The sequence below is a fragment of the Echinops telfairi genome, unplaced genomic scaffold, assembly GCF_000313985.2.
Source record: "Echinops telfairi isolate 266 unplaced genomic scaffold, ASM31398v2 ScPeMD7_23;HRSCAF=83, whole genome shotgun sequence".
Classification (NCBI taxonomy): domain Eukaryota; kingdom Metazoa; phylum Chordata; class Mammalia; order Afrosoricida; family Tenrecidae; genus Echinops; species Echinops telfairi.
In genome coordinates this window covers 57,342,489-57,362,093 of record NW_022103920.1, presented here as the reverse complement: position 1 = coordinate 57,362,093, position 19,605 = coordinate 57,342,489, and the positions used below count along the sequence as shown (strand labels likewise).

General features: G+C 48.2%; 1 protein-coding gene across 3 annotated transcripts in view; it reads right to left on the bottom strand.

Annotated features, from left to right (window-relative positions):
• Positions 1-11,022: 11,022 nt before the first annotated feature.
• Positions 11,023-19,605, bottom strand: part of CDK14 (cyclin dependent kinase 14) — a 658,689-nt gene continuing 650,106 nt past the window's right edge. For all 3 annotated transcript variants that reach the window (XM_013004655.2, XM_045288804.1, XM_045288805.1), the window contains one exon: positions 11,023-14,369. The gene's annotated coding sequence lies outside the window, so the exon portion shown is untranslated. The remainder of the gene's footprint in view (positions 14,370-19,605) is intronic.

The following is a 19,605-nucleotide window of genomic DNA, read 5'->3' as shown; positions in this document are numbered from 1 at the left end:
ATTCTCAAAGGTGTGATTTTACTCATCCCCTGCCACCCCCCACCCCCCCACACCCATGAAGCATTTAAATATAAATCATAGCTTACTTCTTTGGGAAGGTAGGGTTTTTAAAAAATTACTACAAAAAAGCTGCCTGGCTGCTACATCAAATCCAAACTTTAGCAAGTCTTAGAGATGAGGGCTGGGGGTGGAGGGTGCTGCCGCTTGGTTACGTGAGGGTTACTTTTCCTTTGGGACCGTGGCTTCCTGACTTTGGGAAGCAGGAAGCTGATGAAGGACAGAGAACGAAACTCCTCCGTATGACTTCAAGTAGGACTCTAGGCAGTAATCACCTCTGGATTCAAGAGCAATAGGTAGGACTAGGTTTCCCAAGTGCTTATGGGGGTGGGGGGGGGTGGGTTAACACTCAGTTGCAGATAAATTATAAAGCAGGCTATCAAACTCCCAGGAAACTCTCTAGGAAGATGACAATTAGTGATTTTCTCTCTGGTCTACTAAACTCATCTTAATCAACAAGCAAACACACTAGGATGGGACTCGTATGCTCTGCAATCCCAGAGCTGTGGTGGATTTGAAACATGCGTGTAAATGACTTGCAAGGCATCCTATCAAGAACCATCCAGCTGGTGGCCATGGACTGACTCTGCTTCAGCTCACAGAGACCTCATGTGTGTTGAGTAGAACTGTGCTCCATGTGATTTTCAATGGCTGGGTCTTCAGAACTAGATCACCAGGCCTTTCCTCTCAGGCACCTTCGGGTTTGAAGTTGAAGGCATTGACTGTACCACCCATGGGCTCCATCAAAAGGTGGAGTCTAATTTCTCTCCCTTTAACTGTTGAACTGGCTCTAGGCCCTCACTTCTAATTGAGAAGGTAGCAGAGATGACTCTGTATTTTAAAGCTAGTTCAAAAGGAGAGACAACTTCTGCCCGGCTCTTTCTTGGGGCATACTCCTTTGGAGCGCAGGAAAGCCCTGTGCTGGAGAGACCACATTGAGAAATCACAGAGCTAGACAAAGAGATGCCTGAAGGGACCTAGAAGTTTCAGCCACATGTTCAATTCTCCCTGGCCAAGTGCCAGATGTGTACATGAAGATTCCAACCCCAGCAAAATCTGAGGTTTACTTTTATTTCAACCCCAGAAAAATTTGACTGCAATCTCACCTGGGATCTTGAACTAGAACCATCTAGTTGAGCTGATCCAGAATGTTGGATCCACAGAAGCTATGAAGGATGAACCTTTAAAAATTAATAAATGTTGTATTTTTCAGTCACCAAATTTGGAGATGATCTCTCTCACAACAATAGAAGCATGGAACATTTCTGCTACCTTTCGGTCCCACTTAGAACCTTACTTCTAGGTGTAACAAAGGCTGGGCTGCGAACTACAAGGTCAGCAGTTAGAAACCACCAGCTGCTTCATGGGAGAAAGATGAGGCTTTCTTCTCCTCTAGAGTTCCAGGCTTAGACACCCACAGGGGCAATTCCTCCTTGTCCTATAGGGTCTGCCAAGGTACATTAACATGTGGCCTTCCAGTAAAAACATGAACAAACAAATATGTGATGGGTATAGGCCGGGAGAGTTTTTCAGAGGCTGCCAATGAGAAATTAAAGGCAAGTAAGGAAAATATGTTGGATCCACAGAAGCTGTGAAGGATGAACCTTTAGGTAAGGAGATTCTGGTAGGTTAAAAAAAAATTGAAACGTAGACTCACCTATTGTAACAAGGACAATAGAAATATGCCTAAAAAGTTCACACTCAAGTAAGGAGATTTCCAGGCAGAATGTTGACGGTGCTCCCTGATTTTTGGCTGTCCACCGGAAAACACAAATCCCCAGAGGGAGTTCTGCAGCGAGATGCTCTCATCTAAAAACCAGACTCCCTGCCATCATGTCATAGCACCTGGATCGAACTGGGCCAGCGGGCTTCTGAGACGAATTCTTTACAGGACCAGAAACTTGTGCCCTCGCAGGAGCTGTGAAAACCCAGGTGTAAGTATGAGTCCACATTTCTAGACTTCCTCCGGCCTACTCTTGCTTTCACTTGTCCTGATCTTTTCACTCCTCTGCCCCACTTTTCTCGCTCGACTTGTTTACATGCATTGACTTCACTTACACCATGCTCCAACCTTAGCCCTGAATTCCTTGGCTTTGTTAAACTGTGTTGGGCATTCTCTAGTTCACCCTGGGATTTCTCCCTAGTGCTATCCTGATAGTCACCCTCCAAAGGGAAGCTTCTTCTTGTTCCATTCCCAGCTCTTTGCTGCACCATGTGTGACCATCACACAAACAAATCCCATTTCCGTGCATACAATGGCTGAAGGCATGTCCTGCCTTCAGGAGGACTTCAGAAAAGAGCTCATTCAACTCTGGGAGGGCTCATACCCTTGTCCTTCTGATTCTTCACACCATGGGATGGGCAGGCCAGAGAAGAGTAGACCCATGGCTCTCTCAGGCACAGCACCCGGAGCAGAGCCCCTGGTTGCCCTGCATCAGGGAAGTGACACCCAGCATTCCCCACTCCCTCTATGGATGAGTTCAACATCTAGAGCACCCCACGTCTAGACCCAGCAAGGCTGCTTAGCTCAAATCATCCCCTATTCTTGTAAGAAGAAGAGCTTGGGCAAACACTGGCTTTTAGTGTGACAGATAGATATCAAATATATCATCATCTCTCCTGATTTCAGAACCTGCTCTGTGTTAGTCTGGGTAGACAAGAGAAATAACTCCATGGACACACATATGTATATAAGAAAGAGATTTACATACAAGAGCAATTGGACATTGAGAAAACATCCCAGCCCAGTCCAGACCAAGTCTGTAAGTCCGATATTAGCCCATATGTCCGATACCAATCTATAAAGTCCTCTTCAGACTCACAAAACACATGCAATGGTGACGAATCTACTAGAAGATCACAGGCCGGTGGGTAGAAAGTCTTTGGATCCAGGGACATTGGAAACATCTCAGCGCTGGCAGGGGTCTCTGCATCAGGGTGGAGCCATGTGTCTTGTCAGCCACTATGTCTCCCAGGGAGTGTCAGAGAGAGAAGTATCTCCAAAAAGCAAGTACCGGATTTCCCAGAATTCTCAGGAGAAGGCCACGCCCACACAGAGGTCTCATTGGCTATGATCGGATTGACAAGCTAGACTCCACCCCTACACTCTTAATTCTCAAATTGACAAATGATTATACATCTGTCACATGCTGCTTGTCCTCTACAGTTTTAACTATATATGTAGATGCATAATCTGAGTTCCAGTTACTTTCTCTTTGATTGAGATTTTTAATCTGTTTTATTTTTTGTTTGTTTCTCTTAGTTTTTACTGCATATGAAATCCAGGATAGGCAAATCAACAGAGACAGTAGCTGGATTAATGGTTCCTTGGGGGCGGGCTGCGTGGGGAGGCTGGGGTGGAATGGGGAAACTAATAATGATGAATACAAGAATAAAGAAAATGTTCTAAAACAGACTGTGTTGGTGATTGTACAATTCTTTTTGAAATATTTAATTGTATGATATGTGAATTATATTCCAATAAAACTTAAAAAGAAGTTCTAATAAGCTGTGCATACATGATGTGATCGTGTTAGGGCCAGAAACGTTCCTCAATGCCACAAGCACAAAGATGCCCACTCACAGAAGCCATCATAAACGGGGCACCCACTTAAAGAATTCCCTATTACCACAAGAGCAATGTTTGCACTGAACTCCTGGGGTATAGTGTGAGTTCCCAAAATGACTATTATTGTGATCTCGGAAATATGCATTTTTTTGGACCTAAAAGTGGCCTCTGGGGGTGGAGTGAGCCAAAGAAGCTGCCTGGGCCAATCTAGCTGCTTCTGCTGGTCAGCCCTCAGGCCAGTAGCCTGTGGGCCCATGGGATGCAGCAGCTTTCTAGACAGGCACCGACTGTCCCACGAAATGAACTGCGATATCGACCTTATGAATCAACCTGGCGGTTTAGTGACACAGGGTGAGCAGCAGCGAGGAGTTTAGAATGACGTTATGGAACCCATGGTGGGTTCTCAATCTTGGCCACGACTGAAAGCATGTTCACAGGGATGCCGGTGACCAGTAGTAAGAACAAAACAAAACGGCTGCTTTCTCTGAGTCCTGTTAACTCCCTAGTATATTTGGCAGATGACTGACACAGAGCTCGACGAGACGGTTAGCCCAGCAGGTGGCTTTTCCCTGATTTTCCATCCGGGAAGCATAGCAGAATGCTGGATCCTTGTGGGGCGCACACGCACCGATTTCACTGACTCACAGACACAAGGAAGCTCAAGCTCCAAGCTCATTGCCTTTCAGACGATTTGACGTCTAGCGACCCTATAAGGCCAGAGTAGAACGATCCTGGGGGGCTTCTGGGCTGTAAGTGTTTATGGGAATAGAAACCCTCATCTTTCTACCTCAGAGGATCAATGAATGAAACACACTATGCCACCCCACCGGGGCTCCTTGGGAAACAAGGAAAGGATTGGGGATTTTATTCCCCATCCCGCTGCCCTCCACACCCTGCCCAAGAAGACATGGAAAAAAAACTTGCTAGTAGGCCCTCAGAGCAGTTTCTATGGGCTCAAACTGAACCTCCCTTCTGGTAGCTCAGATTTGTGTTGGGCACAAATTAGGAGGGATGATGAGATAGAATAAGGGATTTTAGGGAGCTCACGGTCCTGAGGGGGAAGTGCTGCTCTCTGGGGACCAGGAAGAGGTGGCGCTCAGAGGGAGGACAGAATTTACCAAACATTCCTTATTTGGGAGGTTAAGAGATACTTTGAGCTATTGCACCTAGTCTGACAGAGGACGTTCAGAAAGCTTGATGACTGAATTCTGGACTTGGTCTGCATTTATGTAAGAGGACTGCATGCTGTTTACCAACTGTGTATTTGGATGAACTCTTCCATTTGTCAGGAAAGCCTGCCCACATTCCCTGGAAAACTTCTGCACGCCCCTTTGACATCTCCAAGTGGTTGCACCTGGGGAGGGGGCCTGAGACACCCTTCAACCCAACCCCCACCTCTTACCTATGGACACAAGCAAATCCTCTACCTTCTTTCATCTTCCCTCTGTAACTCTTACGGGAGCTCTGGTGGCAGAGTGATGACTTGTTGTGCTGCGAATCTCAAGGTCAGCAGTTAGAAACCACCATCAAGTTCCGTGGGAGAAAGTTGAGGCTATCTACTCTCACAAAGGGTTACGGTCTTGGAAAGTCCCAGGGCTACCTGTACCCTGTCCTATCGGGTGACTCTGAGTCAGAATTGATTCGACGGCAGTGAGGTTGTTACTCGCGTTATCTTCCACTGCCTGGACATGCTGCCTGCACAGTGACTGCCTCCTGGAGGCATTTAACAGGAGCACGTAGAAAGGAAATCTGCCGTGCAGCCTGCGCCACAGTGATGCTTCCAGGGCACTCCCAGTGAAGCCATTTCCCTGCTCTATCATTCAGAGTGAGTTTCACACTCCTGGAGTCTGGCACCCTGAGGTCTCCTGGCACTGTGTTATTCCTTACTGATCCTTTTCAGGAGGAACCCCGATGGTGCTATACTGCAAGGTTGGCAGTTCAAAACCACCAGACACTTTGTGGGGGAAGGATGAGGTTGTCTGTTCCAGGACAGATTTTTCGGCCTCCGGAAAACCTATCCAGGGTCGCTCTGGGCCAGAATCGACTCAGTGGCAGTGGGGCCCTTCTCACAGGCGTTTCTGGGTGGCACACGTGGGGAAGCCCCCACAGTTCCTTAGAAAGTTGGTGATCTGTACCAACCCAGAGGTATCTCAGAAGACAGGGGGAATGACCTCCTTCCAATACTACCAGCCATTGAAAATGGAATGGAGCACATCCTCCTCTGACGGACATGGGGTCACCCTGAGTGAGGGTGGACTGGACCCCAGCCACAGTGGGGTTCTTAGACGTTTCCTGGACGCTCTGCACCTCTCACATGTATGTCTTTATTACCCTTCTTTTACCCTACACCAGGTGCTTCCTGCCGCAATTCTGTTTCAGTCTGCTAACATGGCCACCTGTTTCAGAAGCTCCGCTTAGATGCCGCCCCTTCAAGAGGCCTTTTCGATGGAAAGGCCACCATCCATCCTCTCTCTCTCTGTCTCTCCATGTGCTATGTATCACACCTCCTTGTGACTTCATTGACTTACTCCAAACCGACAGTTATTACAAATCTACACTGCATCAAGGTCTGATCTAGGAGATCCTAGAGATGCATAATGAAAAAGACCCAGCGCTGACCCTCACACACTCAGAGTCCGTTGTGAAAGGCAGACATACAGATTGGTAAGTATAATAAAATGGAAAGGTACAATGGTAGCGATGCTCAGTTTCCCCCATAGTACTTACCACTACGTGAAATTAAGTTGCCTGAAACGTAGTAAATCAAACCCACTGATGGACAGTTGATTTAGACTCCGCATTTCACAGCAAACCTACAGGATAAGAGACCTGCCCGGAAGGTTTCCAAGACGGAATATTTACAGCAGCGGAGCTGCTCCTCATTCCCACCTGGTCTGGCAGGTGGGTCAAATTGCAGACCTGCTGGTTAACAGCCCCAGGCGGAGCCCACTTCTCCACCTGGGATCCTCCACTGGGTTTTCAAGCCACTCTTGCTCCTGTGGAGTGGCTGATGGTTTTGACCCCTTGACCTTTTGGCTAGCAGCACAGCACTTACCCACTGCACCTCGAGAGCACATCATAGGCACTCAACAACTATGTGTTGGAAAAATTGGATTAGGATAAATCTTAAAGCAATGAAAATACTGCAGTGAGACAAATAATGGTCCCCAAGGTGTGCATGTTCTAGTCTCCAGAACTTGTGAATAGATTAGGTTAGATGGCATCGAAGACCGGGTATCTCATGGAATGAAGGTAGCTTATCAGATGCTTTTGAGCTGGGGAGATGATCCTGGGTCCTGTGCATGGATCCAATATAACCACTGGGTTCAGAGAAGTGAAGGAGGGAGGCAGCAGGGAGAGACTGAGAAAGCTGAGTGAGGACACGTCTGGCCTTGTTGACTTGGAAGATACAGGAATGGGGCCATGAGCCAAGGGCTACTGGGAGTCTTCACAGACACTAAAGGCAAGGAACTAGAGGGATGGGAGATGGGGGCTGAAAAGAAAGGGTCAGAGGATAATGATGTGCTGGACATACGGTTCTCAAAAGTGAAAGAAAAGAAAGAGAGCAGGAAAAGCTTGATTTGTAATGTTTACCAATTTCTGTGGTGCAAATATTCCCAACTAATTTCAAGCTATCCATGGTTACAGACCTGGCTCACAATATGCCTAAATATTTTAACTATTTGTCCTTGTGAGTTCATACCAGATGTTCTGGCAAACAAACAAATATACCGTCTCCTCAGAATGGTGCTGTCTTCTGTTATGATGAGCACTGCTTCTCTGAGGCTCAGGATGCCCACCCGAAGTCCCCTTAAACCCAGCCAAAAAGGGGTCCGTGTCTTGGTTCTCATGCTTCAAGGGCCTGGCTCTGGGTGGCCTCCCCTCACAGGATAAGGCCTCCACGGTGTTGTGCTCTCCAGGAATCTACCCCACCCCGCTCCTCCGCACTCTAGGTGTGCAGAATGCTGGGGTTCTCGGGGAAAATGTCTTCTCCTGAGCCGGTGCACCTGATCCCCAAGGGCTGACCTAGGAGAAGCTGTTTGGCTGAGAGAGATCTACCAGGATGTGGAGGTGGGGGCCGGGAGTTGCACACACCCACATGGCCCTCACGTCAAAGATGGAGCTGGGGCTTGGAAGTGAAAGAATGGGGTCAGTCTGCGGTAGGATCAGCTCTTTCTGCATTGCTCTGTTTGGGCAAAGAACTTGGAGGAGTCCAGGAATGCTTAGTGCAAATCGGTCATTTTGACAAATGCTATTTGTGGAAGCAAGGGAAGAGAACATATTTAGCAGCCATAGTTCAAGTCACACATTTCGATATTCAAACAAACAGTAGGTAGGTCCTGAGTTTTACCCTTGTTACACTAGACCCTGCCAATGGACCTGGTTTGTCCTGTTACCAATTGCCACTGAGTTGGCGCACACTCAGCGATCCTATCTGTGTCAGAGTAGCGCCGGGTTTCGTGTGCGTTTCACTGGCTGGTTGTTCTGAAGTACATTGTTGGGCCTTTCTTCTGAGGTGCCTCCGGGTGGCCTTGACCTGACAACTTTTCAGTGAGCAACCAAACGCATGAACCATTTGCCTCATCGAGTGACTCCCTTCTTGTCGTGTGCCTTGGAGTAGATTGACGCAGTCATCCTTTGTGACTGAATCAAACCGCCCGCCCCGTGGAGTTTTCTAGGTTGTAACTTGAAGGAGGTCAGATCTTTTCTTCCGTGGACCTACTGGGTGGATTTGAACCTTTCAGTTAGCATTGGAAGGCCCAAGCATTGTGCCAGGACTAGATGCCAAGCTGGGGTCAGCAAATTCCAGCCCTCAGGCAAAATCCTGCCTGCTGAGTGTTGCCTGCCATCTGTGAGGAAAGACTGGGTGTGAGGTTTAAAAAAAATTTTAAAAAAAATCAAAACAGTATATTGTAGCATGTGGAAATTAACAAAGCATTCACATTTCTGTGTACATAGACTATTTTATTGGCGCACAGAAACACTTATTAATTTATGGATTGGATATGGCTACTTGTAGGCTTCAATGGCAAAGTGAGTTGTGACAGAGACTGTATGATCAGAGAAGTCAAAGGCCTGACGGAGGGCCCTCTACCAAAAAACAGAGCGGGAGATGCCAGGAAGACGGGAAGAGTATGGAGCGCTCAGGGCACCTGCAAGACAGCACTGCACTTCCCAGCGCCCCGCAGGCTGGCGGGGCGGCCTTCCCCAGGGAGCTCAGTGGCTGTCAGCTTTCCTTTGAGGAAGCCAGGTACCTAGACTTCCTTGGAGAGGAGAGGGGAAGAGTCTTGGAGCCTGGCTTTTAAAGCTGAGTCTCCTTCTAACCCCTCCGAACCTTAAACAGCTGGTTCACACACGTGTGCCTGGACTTCCCCAGCATTGTCTGTGCCTGTCAGGCAGTCACCCCTTGGGCTGAGCAGCATCTACTTTCATAGGGACCCCTGCTGGCTCCCTTCTCAGCAGAGGCTCCACCAGGGAACCCTTACCCCATCTCAGCAGCGTGCCCTCCATAATTATTGGGGGTCTCGCGGGGAAGGAGAACAAAGACCACTCTATCAGAATCCCATTCTCCACTAGCAGGGCCAGCCCCGGTGGCAGAGGACGGCTTGGGGCGGCAAGGCCGCTCGGAGCTATTATTGTGCCGGCTCACTCTCAGCGGGACCCACTGCAGACAACACAGAGCACCACAAGCACGGGGGCTGAACAGTAAATACGAGGCCCTGGGCTTTTTAAAAATCTTGTCAGTTTTCCCGATTTGTGTCCTTTATCCTAGCCCCCTCTGCTGTATAAGCTTCTCAGAGCTAATGCCCATAACACCACCACCCACTGGTAGCAGCAGGCTGCTGGGCCACGGTGGGGTTCTCCTTGAGGAGCCTCACAATGCCCGGCATTCTTCAGCAGCTGTAGGCGTTAACCCAGTGGCATGGGCTTGCTCAAACAGCGTCCTCTCTGGTTCTCTTTGCTCGGGAGGCCAATGGCAACTATGTGAGTGCTGCGCTCCTGACTCCACTGGCGGCTCCACCTTCACGCGGCCTGGACGGCTCAGCAGAAAAGACGGCAGTCATACAGTTACAGAACTCCCAGGAAGCTTCTCCTCTCGACCGCCCCACGGAACAAAGGCAGTGGAGGTCTCGCAGGTATGTCTTTGGCTTCTGACGCAGACCAAGGCTTACTTCTAAGTTCTTCTTCCTTTCAGGACGAATTTGGATTGAATCCGTACCATGGGAACCTCGGAGCGTGTGAAGCTCTCGCGAGGTCCCTTTCCAGGCAAGTCCGCGGCCCCATTTCCCCAAAGCCTTTGCATATTCTATCATCCCTGCGACGACTGTCTACCTCTCTGACGTTTCCTGCCCAGAAGCCGCTCCTGACGCGCGTCGGACCTGAACATGAACTTGTCTTTGCACCCCCACCCCACCCCACCCCGCGCGCTTCAGAAGCCGCAGGCAGCCTGCGGGGTTCAGACTGGTTCTGGGTGGAGGACGGTCCGCTGCCCAGAGCGGGGTTTGGCCTGGAGAAGGCGACTTGGGGAGGGCTGGCAAACATGGGAACCGACAGCGGCTATGAGCGGCGCTCGGGAAGCGAAGCCCGCGGGGGGTTCCTCCAGGAGAAAGGAGCGGCTCTGGAGTCACTGGGTTTGGGAGACGATGCGATGCTGCTGCTCTTGAGACTGTGCATGTATGAGGGCCGGGGAGAGCACTTCTGGGGCGGCTTCATGAAATCCACTCCCATTTCGTTGACCTCGATACTTTTAAGTGTTACGGTTTCGCTGTAAAGATTTAAAACGATCCAATACCGTATCTCCCAGGGGTGTTATTTGGCAATTTACAAACCACACGAGTAAATTGTCCTGAAGTTGACCAACCTCACAAGAGGTCAAGGTAGCAACGGGCTGGCCTCTCAAGTTGGACAGTGTCCACCCACATACGGGAACCCAACAGTATTCGATCCACTTCCCTTCCACAAGGTGCTCAGGGAAAGGTGCTCAGCTTGGGCAATAGGAATGCTTATGGTAGATTGACCCTAAGCTGACCCTTACATTTGTATTCAGTGGAGGGTAACCAACTCACCTTATTGCGAATATGTACAAAAGAAGAGAGAAAAACGCCCACAAAAGATGGGCAGAAGTGCCATTAACCGCCCCCAGGAGCCAGGGGGATGGTGGAGGACCTGTTGCTCCCACGTCTCCACTCCTTGACCCGCTTTTCACATTGTAAATAAAACGAAGGGGAGGGATCAGCAGACCTTGGAATATTATGGCAACCCCCCATCTTCCCACATCCAAGAGCATTGCTACTCCACCTCTCGTGTCACCCTTTCAGAATGGTTGTGTCTTTAAGAGTTTTTCTAGAGATACTTGTTCCATTAAGGGTATTATATGGACATTCACCAAGATGATGTATGGAGATTCGGCTACACTTTATTCCATATCATGTTACAAGAAAACAACAGTGACAGTCGACAAACCGTACATCGTTCGTAATACAGACAGATTACAACTAGGAACAAATGTGCAACATGTTTTATTCCGTTCTCCTCACTATGCGTCACCTTTGAAGTAGTCGCTTTCGGAACGATGCTCGCACAGCTCTTAGGCACCAAACCGCTGTTTGAAAGTACACATTTCAGTGCATCATCATACAAAAAGGAAAAAATTTAAAATCCACTTCCAACTAGAGAATGTAGATCTTGTATGCGACTCTAGAATATGCTGTGAGGAGGAGGGGGTGGAAAAGGGAGATTGCTTATAAAAAACAATGTGTGTGTGTGTGTGTGTGCATGAGAAAATTGGGGAAACACACACTTTCTTCAGTCTACAAGCCAGTCAGGGAGCTTGAAGTTGTGCACGATTATGCAGCATATTCCTATGTATCCAGGGAAGGCAATATTCTACCCAGTATGTACAGCCTACACATCCTCTTATATAACAAAGATTACAAAACCAGTACTATTCACAGATGAGCATCTTAGAGAGCATAAACTAGGGTATTGATTAAACTGACTGCCACATACACATGGTGGAAAGGGTACCACGAGGACTTGCTTTCTCCGCAAGCCTGGAGGCCCCCAGGAAACTTTTCCAATCACTCGGGAGGTAGAAAGAGCTTCTCACCCTTGGGTCATTGGTTGGACAGCCACCCTGTCTTACACTCCCTACCCTTTTTGCTGAGCATTGCAAAGGGGTCTACCACCCCACCCCAACCCCCTGACACAGGTCCTATGTATCTTGTATTTTTAAGCCAAACTGTTCCTTTAAGAAAGTGGAGAGGGAGTCCCGAATCTCCTTCCAGAATACTGTGTGCAGTGACATAATCACCATGCTAAGGTGTTCTTACTATCCCAGCTGCTTGAATTCAAGCTTTTCCTTCATATAAAAATAATCTCCCCAAACATTCCAGTGCTTTCTCAATAGAATAATAAATCTGCTAATGAACACAGTCTGTAATGACTTTGATGGCTGGTTTAAACCGGAACACCTCAGAGAAGTCAGGTGAAAGAAGGGACAAGAGTACGATTGCAGACAGGAGAAGCAAAGAGGGCAGGGACCCAGAGGGAACTTAAGATTCGGTGTGTCCACGGCAAGGATGGGGGGAGGGGAAAGCTTCTCAACACACTGCTCTGGAATGTCGATCTGGGACGTCAGATTACCCCTCCTCTGACTAAGATGGCTCAACGGGACAATAATGTTTCCTCGGAGAAAATGCCTATGACAAGGATATATCTCTCTCCGAGTGGTCCTCACAGTCCTAATGAAGTCTTCCAATATTAAATATTTCATATTAGAGAGTTTATTTGCACAGCAAGATTTAATCATGGATGGCTCTTGATTTAAACCTGGGGGCATCTAAGAGTTGTTATGCTATTCCCCCAAATGACTGGTTCACAAGTCACGGGAACAAGTGTTTGATAGTGTGTCAAGTAGTCTTCTCCTGTTTACTTTTGCTTTTTTAAAGGTAATTCAAATAGATTTTAAATCACACCACCTTTGCGAACTTGCAGTGGGCTGGAATGTATGAAAGTGGGATGGGAAGTTTCTGGCTATGGAAAAAGTACACACTCTAGCCTTGGGTAATTTCTGCTCCCTTTCAAAGCAATCTGTAAAGAATGCATCACTTGGCAGTTACCAGAAGCATGCAATGAATGGGGCGTGTGCACAGGTAGCAGTGTGAGCTTCAGATATCGCCTCCCTCTTCCCCAACCCTCCGGGAAAGTTTCCGATGTTTCGGAATCCTGGGTCCCAGTTTCTAGGTGCATTGGCTTTGACCAGGGAGGCCCATTTTCCTCACTGGACTCTCAGAGTAAGGACTTCCTGGCTCATACTTCCTAGTCCTGAACCTAGAGAGTGAGACATCTTTCAAGCTCTCCTTAAGCCTGACGAATAGAAAATCATGTAAAATAATGTGCAGGTAGGTCTTTCTATGGGAATTGGTGACCGGAGGAGCTAGGTTTCAGCCGTTAGATGGAGTTCCCTAAGTGACCCATTGGCCTCTGTTATTGGGATTCGGCAGCGAGACCACCCCATCCAGCGAGGCTGGACTCTGGGGTGGCTGTGCCTCTGGAGCCCTGTGCCTGCCTGTCCCTCAGGCTTTCCTCACTGTCGCACACAGGCCTCCACTCCAGGAACCACGGGAAGCTGGGCCTTTCTTTCCCCATCTATAAATCAAGGCTCCCACGTTTCAGAGACCTGCAGCCGAACGGTCATTCAGATGGCTTCCAAAGAGGCAGGGATGTCTTAACAAAATGTGACCCAAAGGTGCTTTGGTGTAAATGAGCCTCTGGCAACTCCAGGTCACCCTCTGTGACCTGCTTTCTGACACATTTCTGGGCTTGGCCAGCAAATGCTATTCTTTTGCACCCAAGTTCTAAGCATCCTTCCTGTTCCTCCCTCTTTTCTCCATTTAGAAAATCCTCACAGGTGGATGGGAAAATAGGATGCCAACGAGATCCAGGAAACATGTAAAACGTGAACTCAATCTCCAGAGGGGAAAACTAAGCGATTTATCCCTGTCTTCGTGTTTGAGTTTGTCGTCTTCCCCCTCTTCTCTTCCAACTTACTCTGAAAACAGTCGTCATGCTGTGTGGCTTGAAAATGCAAAGCAGATTTTGATATAGCCTATGTAAATGTGCAGTTATGTCCAAGAAAAAAGAAAACACACACACATATGCAAATGCCCTCAAAAGGTACAATAGGTGGGGGCCTGACAGCTGGGGGCCAAGCTGTCAAAAGTCAGTCAGACAGCATGGCTCTGCGTTAGCCAAACACTTCCTTCCTACCGAGTGGGCGCCCAACGTGCAGCGCTCTCAAAGCAAACCCGCACTGTTTTATGCCACGGCGTGGCTTTCATGTCGAGACACTGTGGAGGAAGTGTGAACACCCAATGCGTTGTCTTAATGTGTTTAAGACACGGCTGGGGAAAGCACTAAACCTTTCCAGAGATGCTGCGCCGTGGAGGGAAATCAAACAAAACTAAACACAAAAGACTGAAAAGAATCCATGCCACGTATCAGTAAGCAAAGCTTCATCTTCACAGAGTTCTCGGAAATCACAAGGTATCCAAATGCGTGCAAGGTTTTAAATAAATGGCAGAGAAAACAAGGTCTTGCCAGCTTCAATTTTCTTGTAAGAGTAATCCACCACCAGAGGGGAAGGAACCGGATCCACGATTCCCTCCACGCTATTGGCCGCTCATTCATGTTTCTCTCTTTTTTTTTTGTCTTGTCTTCCCAGAATGATGACAACTTAATCCTGGAGGGAGGAAAAGGGAGAATGGTTACATTAAAAACAAAACAAAAACCCAAACATTTTTCCTGAATTACATAAGACACAAATACACAGAACAGGCCAAATTGAGCCCAGCCCTGTTCTGCACAGCTGCCCAGAACACATGCATGCGTGCTTGAGGCGGTGGAGTCCCTGTCCCCGAAGCAAGCCTTAGAAGAGGATACACAAATGTTCTGACTCGACTGTCTTCCCCGAACGGCTTTAACTTCCTGGATTTAAGCCATAGGTTCCCAAACGTATTTGGCCCAATACTCCCTTGCCAGAAAAAAAAGTAGATTACTCAGGGACCTTCCTGGTAATTAAAAACATTTGTATGACAGCCCATAATCCACGACAAAATTTAGTGTATCTACTTTTGCAGGGCACACACACACACCCATGCCCACACACACCCACACTATCATTCCAGCCCCTCCTCCCCAGGGCGGGGTATTGCCCACCGCAGCAAACAGTGACTTCAATGGGAGTTACAACCCTGCTAGTGTGGTGGTTACAAGTTGTGCTGTGTTGTACTAGGTCAGCAGTTCGAAGCCACCGGCCACCACTTCTTAGAAAAAAAGATGGGGCTTTCTACTCCTGTGAAGAGTTACAGTCCTGGAAACGCATAGGGGCAGTTCTACTCTGTCCTATTGGGCCCCTATATGTGCACATCGTCTCGATGGCAGTAAGTTAGTCGGGGAACCTCTTAATGGATTACATATAAATTCAGCATATTTCCTTCCCCCAAATTATTAGTCAGAATATTGGTCTTAATTAAGGGTCTAGACCAGTGGTTATCAACCTTCCTAATGCCGCAACCCTTTAATACATTTCCTCATGTTGTGGTGATCCCCTTATGTGAGCATATCTGCAAGTGGGCGCACCTGTCTGGAGACAGATAGAGGAGTGGTGTCTCAGTTCCTAAAACCATCGGAAATATGGTGTTAGGAATCATTTAACCCCAAAGGGGTCGAGACCCCCAGGTTGAGAACCATTGGTCTAGACCATCATAAACACCTCCAAGGTCAACCTATTGTTGTCAGGTTGATTCAGACTCACACTTAGGCTATGAATCTTCACGGCAGCAGACAGTTTTCTCCTTCTCCCATGGGGGGCTTACGGGTTTGAACCACAGTCCGACACTCACCCCACACGTGCCCTAGGGCTCCTGTGGAGCCTCATCTGGACACAGCAAAGGGCCAGTGTGTCGCGTTCATTTTTAGGAAAATAGAATGGGAAAATGGACTGCAATCATGTTTAAAAAAGTGAAAAACACAGCTGTGTGTGATTCTTCAAGGGCCCGTCCGCAGGCTGAGCTGCAGCAGACTGAAAATTGAGCAGCGTGATCTGCACCGTCAGCCTCTCCTCATCACTGCCCCCTGCACGGGACTGTATGGAATGGGTGCCAAACGTTTCCAAGGGGCCTGGCTCACAACACAGTAAGGAATTCCAGGTGAACAGATGAGGAGCAATGAGGAAGGTGGGTCACTCTGACCCTCTCCACACTTCTTTTAAGCCCCGAACAGCATTTTCAGTGAATCAGGCTGGAAAGAGCCAGACCCATGAGAACTCCACCCACCAGTTCCATTGAGGCCCCAATCAATGCATCACCCCACTAACAGTGCCACACTGTCATCTTCCTGGACACAGAGGGAACCTGGGCTACAACCTGACCTGTAGGTTTGGCTTTTGGCTGAGACTTCTTGGTGCTGGCTGTCCACCCCCCTACTGGCCACAGCATCGAGGGACTCACTTATGCACTGCGGCTACCCTGAACAAGAGAGCAAAACGTTCTAATCTCGTAGGTAAACAGCAGGTCCGCAGCAGCATCCTCTCCACCTTCTATTCATTTCCCCCATGGACTTCTGTTTTTGAAGAGTTCTCTCCTCAGTGACTAGGCTCAAAGTAAATACAACCCTTCTGTTAAGATTCTAAGAGCTTTAGTGGCACCGTGGCTAAAGCACTCGGCTTCACAGCAGTCACCCCATGAGAGGGAGATGTGATCAGTTGCTTCTGGAAAGATGTGTGGCCTTGGAAAGCCCTTGAGGCAGTTACACTCTGTCCGACAGGGTTGCTATGAGCCGGAATTGGATGGCAGTGGGTTTGGTTGGTTATCTTTGCTCTCTGGGAGAGGTCTGCTATATATAAAGTCCTTTGCTACCAGTGAGTCCTAGGTTCTCAGCTGTTAACCTGAAACATCTGCGGCTCCCAGGGTGGTTTCCATGCAGCTCACTTGGTCACCCCTCACCCCTGCCAGGCTTTCCAGATATGTCTCTGTCAAACCACCTCTGACAGATGTCATCGTGTTGGCCAAAATACTAGCTGGGAACACCCCCTTAGGCTCCACTGACCCTTGTTACGCTAGAGGAATCTTTACAAAGAGGCAGCCTTTGCTCTCCCAGTGCATTCCGATACGGGCACTGGCACCTTCCCCCAGGCTTCCAATGCCAGGGAGAACACGTGTTCATCCAGTGTTTCAAGCACACCTGTCCATAGGCATCTTTGTACGTCCTCCAGCTCCACGACCAACCTCTTTATTTTAATTAAGGAGATTTTAAAAGTGCCATTTCCCTCCATTTTGCTTCAGTAGAAGCTGAGATTCCAGCTCCTCCAGGGACTTCTGCACACACCACGGCCACAGGTTTGCTGCAGGGACATCTGCCAGCCTGGGCTCGGAGCTACCACCACCACCTCCACCGTGGCACAGACTGGCAAAGCCCTCCTTTAGTTCTTCCTGAGGTCTGGGCCGTCGTGGGTGATGAGGTGGGCTGCTACCCACGTGGTCAGCAGCGCGCACGCGCCAGCTGCTCTGGTGGTAGAAAGATAGGACTTTCTGCTGGGTAACTATTACCCGCTGGGAAACCCCGAGGCACAGTCCTCCCCTGTCCTTCAGGGGTGCTGAGCCAGAGTCCTCAATGGCAGTGAGTATGGCTTTTTAAAAAATGCACAGGGACACTTCCTGTGACGCAGTGAAGGGTGGGGTGGGTGGCGTCAAAGAGACTCCAGTTGAAAGTAATGTTGATGACTGCTGTTTCCCCCAGCAGACGCCCAGTACGCGTTGCTGAATGAATCGGAAAGGAGAATCTGAAAGCTTGCGAGGAGAGCATGTTCCTGTAAAGATCAGATCCTTGGAGACCTTCTAAGCTGATTCTACCCTGTATTACAAGGTCCTTACGAGGCAGGATCAATTCAATGGCAGCAGAGTTTTGTGTGCGTGCGTGTGTGCGTGCATGCATGCACGTGTGTGTGTGTTTGGTATATGTGTTTTTATGTAATGATAGACTATGTTGTTGCAAGAGTCCAGGGCATGATACTACTGTTCATTTGGGTTGATTTAAGACTTTTTAGAGCCACTGATGGTGTGTGTCTTGGCCTTTGCCCTGCCTGATTCTTTGAGCATAATCTCGAAGAACTTCACCCTAGGACATAAGCAGAATTGGATAATGAAGGCTAGATAATAATATTTGCATAATACATGGGGAACACAGTGGTTATAAGTCCATTCCTTAGGTTGGAGCTCACAAGGCAATGCCAACAAGAGCTAGGCTTTGCCGGCTCTCTCTGAGAGGACTCCAAATCGTCTATGTTGCTCCACTGGCCCTGCCTGTATCGCTCACCAGCAGCTCCGCGTGCCCTTTCCCTTCCTCTCCTGAGCATGGGCAGCATCTGCTTCAGCTTCCAAGGCGTGCAAGCCAAGATCGTAAAATTTAAAATTAAAACGAAAATACTTTGGATGGAGACTTAGGTGACAGGAGAGAGGGCAAACTCAACTCATGAGGGCGTAAGCTGTCATGACAACGTAAGTCTTCCTCTCGCGTGCAGTAGTCAAAACTGGCCATCTCCATGTTAAAGACGAACAGTGGATTTGAATGATAAATTCAATTGTGTGCACACCCTCAGAGGCATATAGCTCCTCAGATGAATGGACGCCATTTTAATATTGCTGTCTTCTTAGAATGGAATGTTTTAAACTGGAAATTGGGTTTTATTGATAAAATCCTTATTCAGAACCATCTACATAGAGCCTCTCGGCTATAAATATTAATTAATTGGATTGCCGGTACCCATAATGCAACTTTGTTCTGACCCGTGTGCCCTATGAACTAGATATTTTTTGGATTCAATTTTTAAAAAACCAACTGTCAGCATCATGTGACGGAGGAGATGAAAAATGAAAATGAGCAGCCCCGCTGTGCAGGTGGGTGACCTGTGGGAGAGAGTCTGCCTGGTAGGATTTTTACAGGAACCATCAGACACAGACCAATTGATTAGATCATCTCATACCCGCCACCAACTAGGCTCAAGAGACTAATTAGAGAGAGTACTGCCTGCGCAGGCACCCCATTGACACCTAATTTGCTCAGCCAAAGCCTTTGGGGAAAATGTATTATCTCTGCAGCTGCACTTCATGCATTTCTGATTTGAGGCATAAGCAAGGAGTGCTTCAGCACTCTTTTGAGCAAACTGAATGTAGAAGCCCTGAAGTGCTCAATGCACCCAAACAGACCCAAATTAAAACAGGCCAGGCTCTTTCCAGTTCCCTCTACACTCCCTCTTAAATCTGTGTACACACACGCCCACACGCGCACACATGCATTCATGCGCATGCCCCCACACTCGTGCACACCCGGTTTACAGCCCGGGACCCCATGTCAGGGTGCTTTCATGTGATCAGCTGGTCTGTCTTGCTCTGGCCTATTTACTTACTCTATGGCTTTATAATTGTTTTCATTTTTTTTACTGCTGCACTACCTCCTTCAAAACTACACACACACACACACACACACACACACAGTTTTTTTTTACAAAATAATACTTTTGTAAAGCGGAAGATGATGACTCATCTCTCCCCCCAACCTGCAAAGCCTCATTGGCGAGAAGTGATTATTTTGGTTTCAAACTAACACAGCTCTCTGTTGGCTTTCATCACATAAACTGGGAACAAGGAATTTCCCAGGGTGTGCAGGAGGCTGTGGAGTTAGTGACCCAGGTGTTTCTCTCTGAGCGTTCTCTCTGTAAAGATGCCTGCCTGAGAGGGAAGGGATATTAAAACTGGACATATTGAAAGCTACCTCACTGGAGCAAAGACAGCACAGGATTATAAAATATTTAAGTTTCTTCAATAAAAACTATTTGAAGAAAGTTGGCTTTTTCTATGCTTCCAGCACAGCCTGAAACTGTGTCTGCCTCCCCCTCCAGCTATAAGGAGGCCCTGCAGAGA